This window comes from Gekko japonicus, unplaced genomic scaffold (genome assembly GCF_001447785.1).
Source record: "Gekko japonicus isolate JY-2015 unplaced genomic scaffold, Gekko_japonicus_V1.1 scaffold754, whole genome shotgun sequence".
Classification (NCBI taxonomy): Eukaryota; Metazoa; Chordata; class Lepidosauria; order Squamata; family Gekkonidae; genus Gekko; species Gekko japonicus.
The window spans coordinates 213,408-229,009 of NW_015168672.1; positions in this window are offsets into that span (position 1 = coordinate 213,408).

Below are 15,602 nucleotides of genomic sequence, written 5' to 3' on the forward strand. Positions count from 1 at the left end.
GCTCACAAAGCACCAGAAGTAGTTAATGGAAGCTTGATTTAAGTAAAAAAAGAAAGAAAGAACTTTGTAACTCTTTTTGAAGACCTTGGGTTCTGATATCAGAGACTCAACATGGGAAATTTATTTCAAGAGTTGACAAGTGGAAATTGATAAGAATTGTTATTACTACAGGCTCAGATAAAGCAATCCTTGTGAAACTGATATTTTTATTGTGCAAAATTCATTGCATGTGAGCCATAAAAAAGAGTTTTCCACAGAATTATAATTACTATAGTAAACAATTTTGCATATATATCTTTATTGACTCTTTGTTATTTTTATCATGGATGTTTTGTTTGGACTTCCTAGCAATTATTGCAGACAGCATATGTAAACTCATATTATCCTGATATTGTGGATATGTGTGTTAAAGTGAGAGATCTAGGTGGTGCTGGATCCAAACCTGAGCTTCTACAAAAAGGACAGTTTCCATTATCGAGAGACAGTGTGGTGGTGTGGTAATGTCAGACCAGGCTTGAAAAGAACCAGGTTCAAATCCCCACTTGGCTTTCCAAAGGACACCTCATGATTTCACAGCTGAGTTAAGATTTGAAATAGGTAACCCCTAGTTCATAGTTTAGGCTGTTAGCACAGAATAGAAAAACAGGCACTTTATGGGGAAAACTGCACCTGCAATCTCAGTGAGCTAGTGTCAGAGAAGCTGGCTTGGAAAATCTCCCGTATATTTACATACAAAGAGACATGATCTGTTGCTTTGTTTTCTCTTTTTCTCACAGCCCAACCTTTTTCAAGATTAAGTTTGGCCAACTACCTAGTCATTACTGTTAATTAACAGCATCTGTGCAATTTATCTACATCTTTCAGTGACAGCTTGACTGAGAACTGAACACATTATTCTTCTTAATGTCTGCCTGACATCACAAAAGACCCCAATAATGTTGATCAGAGACTATCTTTAACAGAATCTCTAAACATTCTTTTTAAAGCCATGCCATAATATAAAGAAACAAGCTTACAGTTACTCCTTCCGGGCCCATGGTCCTTCTTGACCTATACAATATTGTCTGTTTACTGCATTGACCCACACTGATATTCTTGTACTTACAGAATGTAATTTTGAACTATCTAGGGATGCGGCTACACTTTCTTAGATTGTTGTTTTACTGCATTATTATTGCACAATACTTATGGTTTTATTGATTAGTTGTTCAATTTTAAATGGTTAACTTGATTTTAATGATTGCTATAAATTTTAAATGGATAATAAGAATTTTTATTGGTATTGTGATTACTGTATTTTTTCTTGACACTGTTCTTGGTGCTGTTTGATAAGGCAATGAGCTAATGCAATAAAGTTTATTATGATTAAGTTTATGTACAATAGTGACATCCCACAACTAGGCTGGCTTGTCTAGAAAGGATAGTTCTGTTATGAATAATTGCTACTCGAGTTGACAAAACTGTGCCAGCACCCAGTAGGAGATTGTGGGAGGCAAAGACTTGGGCTGGGGAGGAACTAGAAAAATGTGGTTCATTTCAGTTTGTGGATTGTGCTGTGCCCGGTTCTTGAGCCATGAACTGTGAAGAACTTTCAGGTGCTGGATCGGTTCATGCCATGGTAGAACACCCCCCCCACACACACATGCTAGAGACACCAAACTCACAGAAAATCTCCATCTGGCTGTTTTCTACCTGCCTTCCAAGGTTGGTGGGGATTTGGATTTATGGGACCTGAGTTCTGCCCCCCCCCCCCAAAGAAGGTGCCCCCACTAAAGTTCTTTCTGGGTAAATGGCAGTTGCAGGTTCAGGAGTGTATAGAATGGACCCTGTGCAAGCTAGAGGCTCATAGGGGACCACCCCCGATGCTCCTCTACATGTCCTTCAAGTGGTGTGCAAATTAAACTTAGGGGGCCCGAGTTATGCTCCCCCTCGAAAATGCCCCCAGGAAAGTACTTTTCGGTGAAATGTCAGGCACAGGTTCAAAAGTGCATAGAATAGACCCCCTTCAAGCTACACACACCAAATGCACAGGGAACCTCACCCGGCTTCCCATTCCTCTACAGTCTCTATAAGCTGGGGGCAGATTACATTTCTGAGGTCCCAGTTATGGACCTCCATAAAAGGTCTCCTTGGTGATCTCTCTAGAAAAGACAGCTGCAGTTACAGGAGTCTATGGAACAGCTCAGAAAGAAGCCCATGACACCAAACTCACAGGTAAACTTCACCTGGGCAGACCCCACCAGCCAGACACTGGAAGCAAGGTAGCAAGCACCCCCCTGTGCTTGCAACCCCCCAAGTCTCCAAAGGAAGGTTCTGAAGGATAGAATCGCAACATTCCCCAGAGTTTTGACAAAGGCCCCTCCAACCAGTGCCACCATGTGGCGAGCGCCAATCTGATCACCCCCGCCTCCTTTTCCCACACTGACCAACTCCGCTCAGTGTCATTAAATTTCCTTGACACATAAGAGAGGGGGGTGCATTAACCCGTCAACCCCCTCTTTTAAGATTGCCCTCCCCTAGCCACGTCAGACGCATCAACTTGAACGATGAATTTTTTATTTTCATCAGGGTGGGCTAACACGGGTTCTGATGTGAACAGAGATTTAAGGTGGTCAAAAGCCTCTTGGCACTCTTTGCTCCAAGCCAGCTTCGCTCCTGGCTTGGTAGCTTCCAGACCCTTCCCTTTTGTTTTTAACAAGTCAGTAAGGGGCAAACTGATTTGCCCAAAGTTGGGCAGGAAATTTCTGTAAAAGTTTGAGAAACCGAGGAAGGCTTGTAATTCGTGGCGGGTGCAGTGGGGGGTGTCTCCCATCCCAGCACATCATGGACTTTCCCCGGGTCCTTTCCAAGCTCCTGTTTGATATCCGATAGCCCGGAAAGTCAATGTGAGACTTGTGAAACTCGCATTTGGACAGTTTTGTGAACAGTTTGTGCTTGTGCAACATCATCAGGACTTCCCTCACCAACTTCACATGTGAGGGGAGGTCGGGGGAGTACAGCAAGATATCATCTAGGTAAACAAGGGCCCCCTTAAACAGATGCTTGTGCAACACTTTGTTGATCAGGTTCATGAAGACCAACGGAGCCCCCTGAAGACCGAATGGCATAACCCGGTATTCGAACTGGCCGAGGGGTGTATTAAAGGCAGTCTTGTGTTCGTCCCCCTCCCGGATGCGGACCCGGAAGTAGGCATCTCGGAGGTCTAGTTTGGAAAAGACTTTCCCTTTAGCCGCTTCGGCCAGTAAATCTTTGATGAGGGGCATGGGGTAGGCATTCGTGGATGAAAAAGCATTCAACCCCTGATAATCCGTGCACAGCCGCAAGCCCCCGTCTTTCTTTTTCCAAAACAGTACCGGGGCAGCAAACGGTGAGGAGGCTGGCTGGATGAAACCCCTTGCCAGGTTTTTATCGATAAACTTATGCAGTTCATCTTTTTCAGCCGGCCCCATTGCATAAATGCGTCCCTTAGGAAATTTGTGACCCGGCAGTAATTCAAAACTACAGTCAGAGTTCCTAGGGGGGGGGGAGCTCGTTGGATTCTTCTTCTTCAAAGACCCTAGCCAAGTCCCGGTGTTCGGGGGGAATGGATTGTAATTCCTCCTGGGCCAAACACGCCCTTGGGTTATCCAGGACAGGTTGGGAACCCCATTGTGAGTTCCAGCGGTGCTCTTGGCACCGGGGGGAGATGAACGGTACTTTCCCTTCATCCCACAAAATATAAGGGTCATGTCCATGCAGCCAGGGGCTCCCTAACACCAGTGGGAATTGGGCTGCGGGGGTAATCACAAACGGACGTTCCTCCCAGTGATCCCCCATCCCCACCTGCAACGGGACCGTCTTGAATTCACATGGCTCTTTCATCGTGGACCCATCCATTTGAGTGAAAATTAAAGGGTCATGCAGTCTCACCACCCCCGCATCTAACCCTGTTACTAAGGAGGGATTGATGAGGTCCCTCCCACACCCAGATTCAATAAGGGCCCTCACGAGGATGTGAGTTCCTTGGGTGGGGTTAATAATAGTTACAGTCACGAAAAATAGAGGGGGGGAGCTGCTCACCGCTTTTGGCGCCTCCAGGATCGGGCCCTGCTGCTCCGCGCCGCTCACAGCAGGACCTGGCCTTTTCCCGCTGGCTTGTTGCCTTAGTCTTCACTGGATTGTTCCCCGATTTCTTCCAGGGTGACCTGCAGCGGCTTGGTGAATTTAGGCTTTCCTGCCGGTTTCTTAGCTGGTGTGCCTGGCTGTGCCTTGGCTGGTTCCGCTTGTGCTGGTTTCCCCAGGCTCGATCCTCTGTAATCGGCTGCAAAATGGCCCCATTCCCCGCACTTTAGGCAGAGCCCTTGTTTCATCCGTTGCTCCCTGGTAGATTCAGTTGGGCGTGTAGCTTTTACCTTCAGCTGGGGGGGTTCGGCTTTCCCCCCGCTGCCACAATGTCTAGGTGTATTGTGTTCAGCTGAGTCTCTGCACTCTTCACTTCTTACATCCCTGCCGGGAGGGAAATCGGGTCTACTGCACACAGGACCATCTCGCGGATCTCCGGGTTCAGCCCCACCTGATACAACTCCGCTAAGACTTGATCTGGCCAATTTTGGGCCTCTGCCGCATGCAATTTAAACTCTGATGAGTATTCTCTCACCGACCATTTCCCTTGCTTCAGGGTATGTAAGAACGCCCTTGCTTTGGGCCCGGTATTACGAACCTCGAACTGGGCATGCAATGTCCACATAAAAGCGTTCAAATTCACTAGTTCCGTGTCCCGCGCATTGTGCAGCACCATATACCATGCCGTGGCAGCTCCCTGTAACCGAGCTGCAATAACATCAACTTGGCTACTGTCGTCTGGGAACAGGTGGCCCCACCTTTCCATGAATTTCATTACTCTGACCACGAAAAAGATAGCTCCTCTGGGTCCCCATCAAACATTGCCTTGATCAGGTCCTTCGGGTGGTGGTGCAGGGGACCTCTCGGGCTGCCTGGGCATGGTGCCAGGATCGGTCCCTCCTCTGGTCCCGGCCCCGGTACGGCCGGCAGGCCCCGCGACCCCAGGTCTTGGGGCTTCGGTTCTGGGGGTACCTGTTTTGGGGGGGGAGAGCCGGAGTTGGCTGCTGCACTTCTCTCTCGGCCCTTATAACCTGCAGCACCATCTCTGAGATTGCCTGGATTACTTCCTCGAGTTCCCGTCTCAGTTGGTGCCTGTCCCATTCCACCGCCTCCAGGCGATGGGCCAATTCCAGTCCCTCATCCGGGGAGGCGCGCCCGCTTCGTGCTTTGGAGCGGTCTGTCACCCAGGGCCCAAGCGGCAGTTCCAGGACTCCCCCCAACGAGGGAAAGCCTCCTGTGGCTCCAGGGCCCCTGTGAAGCGTAGATACAAAGTCCACATCAAACTGGCTGTCCCTCCAGGGCCCCTGCATGAGTGCGTACATTTCCGTCGTTGAGTCCGGGTTAAAGTGGCCCCACCTTAACGAGCTTGGCTGATACACCTACCCGGGCGGTTGCCTCGGTCCACAGGGGGTCAGGAAAAGCTGTGCCAAGGTCGTCTTAGGTACGGTTCCAGACCCCAGTTCCTTCCCTGAGGTAGTTACTGCTGGCGTAGTAGTCACTGGTACCTCAGTCTGGGTAGTGGGGTTTCCCCCCAGTCATTGTTGGAGGTTTCTCATCTTTGTCGCTCATCTCGGGTGGAGAGAGGTGCGTAGATAGAGAAGATAAGGATTCCTAACAGAATGTCAGGTTCCACAGCCAAACAAAGGAGTACACACTTAACATAAGGTTATACTTTAATGTAAGAGCTATAGAGGCAGTAACATCATCACTGTTAGGAATAGCTACTTCCTACAAGCATAATGGGATATAGGGTATTCGTACGCACCCGCCCCCCACTTCTAGGCCAATCGGCCTGACTCCCGCACGCAGGAGAATGGGCCCCCAGGCCGTTAACAGCCAAAGCTGGGAATTGAAACTTATCCCACGGGTAATAGATGGATAGACACTACACAGGCAGCGAGCTAGCAAGGTCATAAACAAGCAAATACACAGGAATGCGGTAACAGTTGGTACACAGGTCAAGCAGATGCACTCTTGCCCATAAACATCATGATAGCATAGCTGACTGCTCCAGAGGTCTGCAGTGAAGTGCACAGTTCTGCCTTGAGCTCTGGAGAGCTGAGTCTTGACCATTGCCACTGCAGATTGGTGTATGGTGGGCAAGCTTTGTTGGCTCATGGTTTGCTGTGAGGGGCAGAGTACCAGGGAGCCAGGTGTTAAGCAGCCGGCAAAAGGCTACTTCCTTCATGAGGAAAAAGGGTTAGCCATCCACAGCAATCATTTTGCTGATGAAGTGAGTGGCTGCTTCCCGGGCCCTCCACGTAGCCCTTTTGGTTGGCACTGTCAGCATCCTCGAGTGAATGACCTCTTGGAGGGTGGCCTGCCTTGATGTCCCATCCATGATAGCCCAAGTGGGGGAACCTACTTTGAGGGGGTATCCTGCTCCCTCTCCACTTCTCCTTGCTGAGAGGGAGTGGGCTTCTTCTTCCTCCCACTGGCTATCATTCTTTCCTCTGAAACAACATAGTTGGGTGCACTTTTTGCAGGTGCCTGCAGAGGACAGAGGAGGACAAGTGTTGGGGATTTGCGCCCCTCCAGACATGGGTGTAGCACCCCTGGCACTCTGCCACACAGGGATCACGGGGGAGGGCGCAGAAATGTTTCCAAACTGTGGGCTGGAAACGGGGGGCCGGGATTGGAGAAGGTGGGGGGCACAGATGCTCTCTGGGCTGAGAGGGGCCACAGAGGGAAGCAGCATCTCAAGGCAGAAGCAGCATCAGGGAGATGGGGTGTGGAAGAGAAGGATGTTTCCCCCACCCTCTGAATCACTGCTGTCACAGTTCTCCTCTCCAAAGAGTATTGCAACTGCTGGAGTCTATGGACAGTGGTAACAACTCTTTTGCCTCTGTGGAGAGCCCCAGGAACAGATCAGGGGAAGAAGACTCTGAGACCTCTGGTGATGCCTTGCTAGGACCAGGCTCCAGTGGGCTGGCAGGATGGGTTTGCTGCCCAGGGACAGGGGCCTGTGGTATGCAGGGGGTGGGGGACTTCTCCCTCCCCCATGACGAGCACCCTTTGCACTCACTTTCACCCTCATGCCACAAAGAGGTGTTCATAATTGCTTTGAAGTTTGGTAAACATTTTGATTGAGCGGAGACAGTCTATCTGGAAATGTATTCATTCATGAACCGAACCACTATGAGCCACTTGAAAGTTTGTGGAAAGTTTGTGCCAGTTGACCTGCCATGAACTTCAGTTTTTGAACCACTAGCTAGCCAAAATTCATCACAGACTTTAATTTGTGAGCCAGTTTGTGCCCATCTCTAGCAAAGACCTGCTTGATAGGCATCACTCCAATGCCGCAACTTTTCTTACAGTGTGAATCAGAACTGATGTTATAGTGTCAGCATGAAGTTCTTGGAGTCACCAAGAACACTGAGGTTTAACCATAGAGGTTTTTGTGAATCCTAGAGAATTGAGCCACTGTGATAACATCACTTCCCATTCACACCAGAAGTAATATCATTGTGTTGGTGCAATGCTAAATCCCCCTCCCACTTTCCTCCACTGCCCTATCAAACAGTGATGTAGGTGATCTGTTGCTATAGCAGGAGACCGAGCTGCTCTAACCACTATAGAACAATAACACAATATTTCTTGGTCAAATGGGATCCAGTTGTTATATCTATTTTTAAAAAAATTCTATGCCACTTTCCCACCAAATAGGGACCCCAAGGCAGCAAACATCAAATATTTCAAAATAAAAATGTTTAAAATAAAACATATATAAAATAATTCAGTAAAAAAACATATACACACATAATACCAAAACCAGGGAGGGAGGTCAATAGCAGTTATTGGGGGCATGCCAAATAAAACAGAACAATCTTCACTTGCTGATGGAAGACAACAATAGGGGGAGACAGATGAACCTCCCTTGGGAGTGAGTTCAACGTTTTGGCACTAGAACTGAGAAGACTCTTTCTCTGGTTGCCACCTGTCTAGCCTCAGATGGCAGGGACATGTGTGGCAGAGTCTCTGAAGATGACCTGAGTGGACAGGCAGGTTCATATGGGAAGGTAATTTCATATTATATTCATTCTATTGATGATATTTGCCCTCCCCGTTGTTTGAGTTTATGCTTCTTGAATGAATGAATGAATGAATGAATGAATGAATGAATGAATGAATGAATGAATGAATGAATGAAACTGGCAACAGCATTGCAAATCAAACTTTCCCAAATGCCTATGCAGTGCTATTTATTCCATATCCCTACTGGAAAGCATATCTCACCTACTCCTCTACCACCCAAATACCTGTATGGCATTTGCCACTTATTCCAGAGGCATTTCATAACTAGCCAAGCCCCTGATTCTGACTTCTGTTTATTTCGAGCTGATCTATGAAATCCTCTTCAGCTATATCACTGGTCTCTTGCATTTGAGTACAGTGGTCTTATCACTGCACTCTTATGTGATTAGTCCTGGTGCTAATTGTCCAACATTAAAAAGTGTTCCTTAGTGTCTCCCCCCCACTTTTAAATAGAAGCATTTATTTAACAATGTGTCAAAGTGAATTCATTAAATTAGGTGCTAACACTAATTTCTTATGCAAATATCTGGAGATTTTTATTTGTATCTGTGCAAAACTTGAAGGATTCTTACAGTGTTGTGCTTTCAAGAAAAAAACAAAGTCAGTGATACTATTAAAGCTCATTAAAGCTTTTACTCTAAATGAATTAGCATTTGCTTCATGTTTTCTCTCTTAGAATTCTCCATTGGCCATTTAGCTAGCCATTATCACCTGGCAGTTTTCTTTTATACATTGCAAAACAAATAGTGTTGGGGTTTTTTTTAATTAGTGATGTGGGGAGGGGAGAATTGGAATTATACCTTACAAAAGTTTACTAGAGGAGTGGAAGAACAGAAGCTAGGTGCAAAAAAGGAAAACGGAATGACTGGGAGCAAAGACAATCCAGGAGCAAATACTGAATAATTCATTGTTACCACAGCTGCATATTTCCACCAAAAATATTTAACATTCCTAAAGCCTTGCATTCAGAATAGGTCTTGATGGTGTTTAGCATAATCATTTCTTCTAGTTAAGACTGCACCAGATGTCACATTAATAAGTATTCAGAAACAAAAATATTCAAATTGAGTTATCTGCTTAGCAATTTATCATCTTTTAGAGATAACACATTAGAACAACTCCAGCACCTAGGGCCAAATTGAGATGTTTTATAATTGTCCATGAAATAGTTATCATGGGAAAGAATGGGTAGAAATAATTGTGTCTTAACCATTATTCCTTTGATCTGTTCCAAGGACTTCAGTATGTCTAGTAAAAGAAAAGTTAGCTTTTGATAAAAACAATATAAGAGAAAGAGTTTTATAACAAGTAAAAAGAAAGAAACAATAGTTCAGTTCTCTTTGCACGAGTGATTCTGCCTTAGCTTTTACTAGCATTGGCAACACTAGACTGGGGAATCCATGGAGAATTGGGGGCAGAGGCTGGGGAGGGTGGAGCTTGGGGAGAGGGTGGAGCTCAGCGGGGATGTGATGCCAGAGAGTCCGCCCTCCAAAGCTGCCATTTTCTCCAGAGGGACTGATCTTTGTCGCCTGGAGATCAGTTGCAGTTCTGGGAGATCTCCAGGCCTGACTTGTAGGTTGACAACCATAAGTACTACTGAATAGGAAACAAAAACTAAGCAGTATCAAGATCAGAACTGTATGATTTTGTATGAGGTTGATTTGCATAGAAGAATGTACGTTACCTGTAAGATTTTTTTTTTAAAAAAGAATGAAACAAAGACATCTGGATGAATGCACAGATAAAGCATTGTGATTAGACCAGTGATAGTGTCTTAGGAGCCACATGTGGCTCTTTGCCATGCCTCCTGAGGCTCTTCTGAGCACCATTTCCCACTCTGGCACTCAGCCTACATTGTAGGAAAATGGGCAAGGCCACTGCCCAGTAGGGCTTAAGGATGGGTAATCTGGCAGCCCCCCTGAGCTGTGAGTCAGGGATGAATGTAAAAGATCCATCCTTTCCAACAGCCCCCCCCATCCCATAACCTCCATACCCTTATCCCAGGACCCAGTCAGCTACCAAGGGTGAGAGCAAGCTGGCTGCAGAGAAGAGAGAGTAAAACCATCGTAATGACAACCACCCAGGAAGAGTGCAAGCAGGCCACATTGGGTTGGTACTGATTTTACTCTCCTTCGTCCATAGCCAGCATTCTCTCCTTTGGGTGCACCTCATGTCCAACCTGCTGTGTATGAGAGGGAAATAGAAGGTATGCAGGCCTCTTGCAAGAAGAGGCTTCGTTATGCTGCTGGCTGGCCCAGAGCAGGCTCCTGCAATGGGAAGCCTGAGTGCCCTTTCCTTCCATCCAGACCCTCTTGCTCTCTTCCCCTCTCCAGATACACAAGGGGTGGATAAGTGTCAGCACTGATGGAGAGGGACAACCCAACATGCTCAGATGTACTCTGGTAATTTAGAAGGTTATCATTCTATTTTTAATTTAAATAGTTATGCCTTAATATTATTGTCTGGGTGTGTTTGGTGGGATGGTACATAGGGCATGCAGCAGTCATGTTGTGTCTTTTGGTTGATGGTAACTGCAAATGTGACTCTCCATGAACCATGGAGTGCCACTGCCTTAGACCATGGGGTACATCATGTTAAAGGAAAATCTGCCCTCAGAGTATTGTTCAATTACTATACAATTGCCCCATCTCCAGTCCTCAATCCCCTGCCATCTACTGCCAGCAAAGCTACCCTTTTTATGTCACCATTTCATTATTACATATGGTGAAAGATATACGTTCTGTAATATAATTCCCAGGGTATTTCATTTACTCTTCAGAGGAGGACCATCCACATTTTAAATCCTTTTAAATTTAACATTTAAATTTAAGATCATGAAACTATTTAAACATGTACTTTCCTCAGGTAAGAAAAATGTTATTTAGTTAACTCAACTACCTGTGTACTCGCAGTAGGTAGAGGTCTAGAAGTCTGAAATATCTAATTTTGACACAGCACTACACCAAAAGTTACATCATCAACAACAATTAATAAACTTAAATATAGTGCATTTTTTGCCTGTAGATATAACTTATTAAGTGTCCTAGTTACCAGTCAACAGCTCAAAAGCAAACTACCAAAATAATTAAGGATGACCTACATACAGGAATTACAGATAGTAGAACTGGGGTTTGCAGGGGTTCTCATTCATTACTAGCAATAATAAGATCACAAGAGACTAGACTTACAGAACAGGCATACCAGTCTATCAATCAAAAGGGTACCTACAGTACAAACATATGCAAATGTATACTCTATTAAACAGTACAGATGTATAGAAAACATTAGTCAGTACAGCCAATTAACATTACTGAAAGCTTCAATGTGGCGCCTCTAATTGTACTGGTTTAAAGTGTTGCGGGCCATATCATCCAGACAGCACACCCTGCTGTGGGCTACCCACATGACCATCCCGTGGTCAAGCATCCACATTACTGCAGTGCCTCAGTCATGGAGCGTGCTGCCCAGTCACTTTTTTTAAAAAATGCAGGTGGGTGCATATATACCCATGCACATGGATGTGTGCTTATGTGCATGCATATGCACTCATGAACATGTGCACATGTGCACACATGCACCTATAAGCAAAAACTTTTTAAAAAACACCCTAGTGGCAGAAACTGATCATAGATGTCTCTTCTGGGTTCCTTTCACTGCAGGAGAGTACAGATGTTGGAAAATCTGGAGGGAACTCCGAACAACCCATTAATATCAGACTTTCCACGGTGTCTGTTTATTCTGCTTTCACTGCAGAACAGTATGGGTTGCCAATGACTGTGCCATGGAAGGCAGATGTTCTCATGTGTACGGGCCCATTTATGCAGCTCAGGTAATGCTGCTCTAGCACCACAAACTGCCCGTGTGACCGCAGCCATAGACAGGCTAAATGCATGAAAGATGTATATATGTAGAGTTGACTCTGTCTGTGTGATCTACATTTTTTCAGGGCATACAAACTTGTACATGTGTAGGTCCTAGGTACATGTATAGGTCCTGGAAGTAATATATGGTATTTTTCTTTCCTTTAGATGTTTAACTTACAATAGAGACTGTAAGTTGTTTCAGTTTGAGGCCTGTAAAAGAGTGCTAATTTAACATCTGTGAACTGTTTCAATTGAAGATCTTGGGTTTTTATTTCTTTTTCTTTTCTTTAAGTACTCTACACCTGCAAATAATAGTTAGTTATTTGGCCTTGATTGTTGGTAGGGCTGCCAAATTGGGCCGGGAGGTGGGGAAACCCCCGCTTTGGAGGCCCGATTTCTGCCGCGGCAGAATCGGGCCCCGGGGGAACCCCGCCCCCGGCATGCGCGTCACTGGGAAGTGACGTGGGCACGCCGGGCATGCTGGGGGCAGGGCCATGGCCATACAAGGGAAAACTCTATGGTTTTCCCTTGTATGGCCGTGGCCCTGCCCCCAGCATGCCCAGCATGCCTACGTCACTTCCGGGTGACGTGCACACAACGTGTGCACGCGCTTTGCGTGCGCGCACTCACCCGACGCCAGCTGGGAGCCCCCTGCTCCTGGCGAAGACTGATTTGGCAACCCTAATTGGTGGGCAGGTTGTTTAATATCAGAGGCCTTTCTTCAGAGGGGTACCAAGTCACCTTTCAGATCATGTGGGTTGGCCAAGAGCCTCTGATGAGGAGAAGTCTTGGAATTCAGAGGCCCACAGTCCCTGTTTCTCAGAAGCAACAGCAGAGGGTGCACCCTTTCAATCAGTGCCAAGCAAACAGAAAACAGACCTTGCTCAAGCAGCAACAGACCAGACAAAAGACCCAAACAGACCCAGACAAAACACCACTCTCCAGCAGGCTACAAGCACCCACTGACCCTCAAACTCTATGCTCTCACAAAATAACTTCAGCTAATACTCCCCAGTAGTTTAGCAGATTAGGAAAGGCAAAAAGCAACCAACCAACCAACCAAAACAAAAACAAAAACCTTCACCTTCCCAGCAGCTCTCTCCTGAGCTTCCAAGGCTGAAGAGGGGCATAGGACTATGATCTCATTACAGGTGCTAATTTTCTGCATTTCTCACATATATGCATATTTATTAGATTTTGCATTGTACCTCTGAATCCTCACTCTGCTCTGATTGGTCCTTCTTTGCAATGCCCCTCCTACCTTCTGACTTGGATATAAGGGCTCCTGGACCTTTATTCTTTTTGGATCTGACAAAGTGAGATTTGACTCACAAAAGTTTACCCTAGAAAATGTTGTTGGTCATTAAGGTCCTACTGGACTAGAATTTCACTCTGTAGCTTTATGTATTCATGTACACAGCCCTATATACACCATTAGCTGCTGGTCTTTCTTGTTAGTGCTTTGGTGTCAATGAGAAAAAAATCCATCTAAAATCTAAATGTATCCATTTAGAATACAGAATTAATGTCTTGCTTAGAGGCAGTCTCCTTTTATAACATTACTATTAGGAAAGTTCTAAATATTTCTACTGCACAGTTGCTATAACACTTCCTAAAAGCAATTGTGTGCATCTGTGGGGAGATACCCAACAATATGTGCCTGGAAATAAGCTCAGTATACTACTGACTATAATATTAATGAGAACATTTTTAGTGCTGATGTTCTAGTAGGGATTTTTCCCCACACCACAAAATACCAATTTATTTTTAGCAGAGCACGAAATATATCTAATTTAATTATATATGATTTTTTAAACCCGGGGGGGGCACCTTAACATTTGCAATTAATGGTTTAGAATTGCCACCAATCTGTGAAACTACTAGGTATCTTGGTGTATTGCAAAACCTCTCTAAAGTTGTGACATGCTAGGCTGTTACCATCCCTAAGCTCATACTATTAAGTGGCAATTTCAGATCACTGACTGGTGGCATCATAAGAAAGAGACATATGGCCTGCCCCAAGGCTCTTTACTAGCTGTGAACTTGTTTTACTTGTATGTTAACAATGCACAGGAAACTAGGTCTCATATTAATTTATGTGGAAGACATCTGTTTCACTTTCTGATCTCAGGCTGTATAGCTGTAGTGGAAAATGCAAACTCAGCCATCAATGGTGCTTGTCTATAATTGTGTAATGTATCCAGCCCTGACATGTCCGGACATGCCCGGACTGGCCAGTCACAAAACCTCCCTAGCTTCATGCTACAAGACAATGGGCCAGTAGGATCCTAGCCAGGCCCAATGAAAGGGCTAGGTCCCCAGCCGGAAGGCCAACAGGTCTCTCGGTTACTGTAAATAGCCTATCGGGTGTGGGGTGTGTGTTTGGTGGCGGGTTTTCTGAACGAATATAAGCCGGCCTGCGAGCCGGCCAAGTGTCTTTGTTCCTGACTAAATAACACGCTTCAAACAGCCCACGGCCGTTCCGGCCGTTGGGCTGGGGAGGCGCCTTTGCCTCCCAGCCGGAAGAGACAGACGGCGTTGGCGCCAAAAGCGCCGCACACGGGACTTGAGAGGGGGTGGGGCAGTGTAGGCTTAAAGCCCAGCCCCGCCTCTCCTTCTCAGCAGTCCCGCGCGTTCGGCGGCAAAGGCAGAGCTCCGGTCGTGACTCCCCCTTTTACGAGCCTTCTGAGGCCAGGGGGCGCACAGCGGAGCTCAGCGGAGAGGCGATTTCTGGCAGCGAGGGATAGCAGCAGAGTCGCTTGGGATCAGTTGGCCAAGGAGCGCAGGACATAGCTGCGGTGGTGCCGGCCCGACGGGCCAGTAAGCGCGAAGATCGCTGGTGTTGGCTGGCTACGGGGGCCCCTAGGGGAGAATGGGCTGCGAGCTGCTGCGCACGGCGGCTGTTGAAGGTTTTTGGACGGGGAAAATGCGGGGCTGATGGGATAGTGGTTGCTCGCTCCACACACTTGGTGCTGGGTGGCCACCCGGGGCTTGGGGCATGTGCCCAGGACAGGAGAATGGCACGGGTGGGCCAGTGTGGGTTTGCAGTTTAGGTGGAGTCCCTGTGGAAAGGGGGAACCCGGGGCATGATCCTTCAGGAGTCCACCAGGGCTCAGTGTGGGTCCAATTCTGGGCGCATGTAGAGCAATGTTCCCTCTAAGCTGGGAAGTCTTGTGAGCAAAACTTCTGCTTTGTAAGCTGCTGACATTAAGGTTGTGAGCAGGTCATTTGGTCATTGCATCAATTAATTTGCTCTGGAGCCATCCTTCCCGAGGAGACAAAAATGTGTGGGCCGGAGGCTAAAAAACTGAGCTAATTCACACTAACTCGGCTTAGAAGGAACGCTGATGTAGAGCCAGTTTGGTGTAGTGGTTAGGTGTGTGGATTCTAATCAGACCTCCACTTGCACCTGCTGGTGTGACCTTGAGTCAGTCACACGCTCTGGCACAGCTGTCCTTAAAAGGGGGTGGTTTGTGTCAGAGTTCTCTCAGCCCCACCCATCGCACAGGGTGTCTGTTGTGGGGAGGGGAGGGGAAAGGAGTTTGGAGGCCACTCTGAGACTCCAAGTGAAGGGCTGGGTGTACATCCAATCTCCTCCTCCTC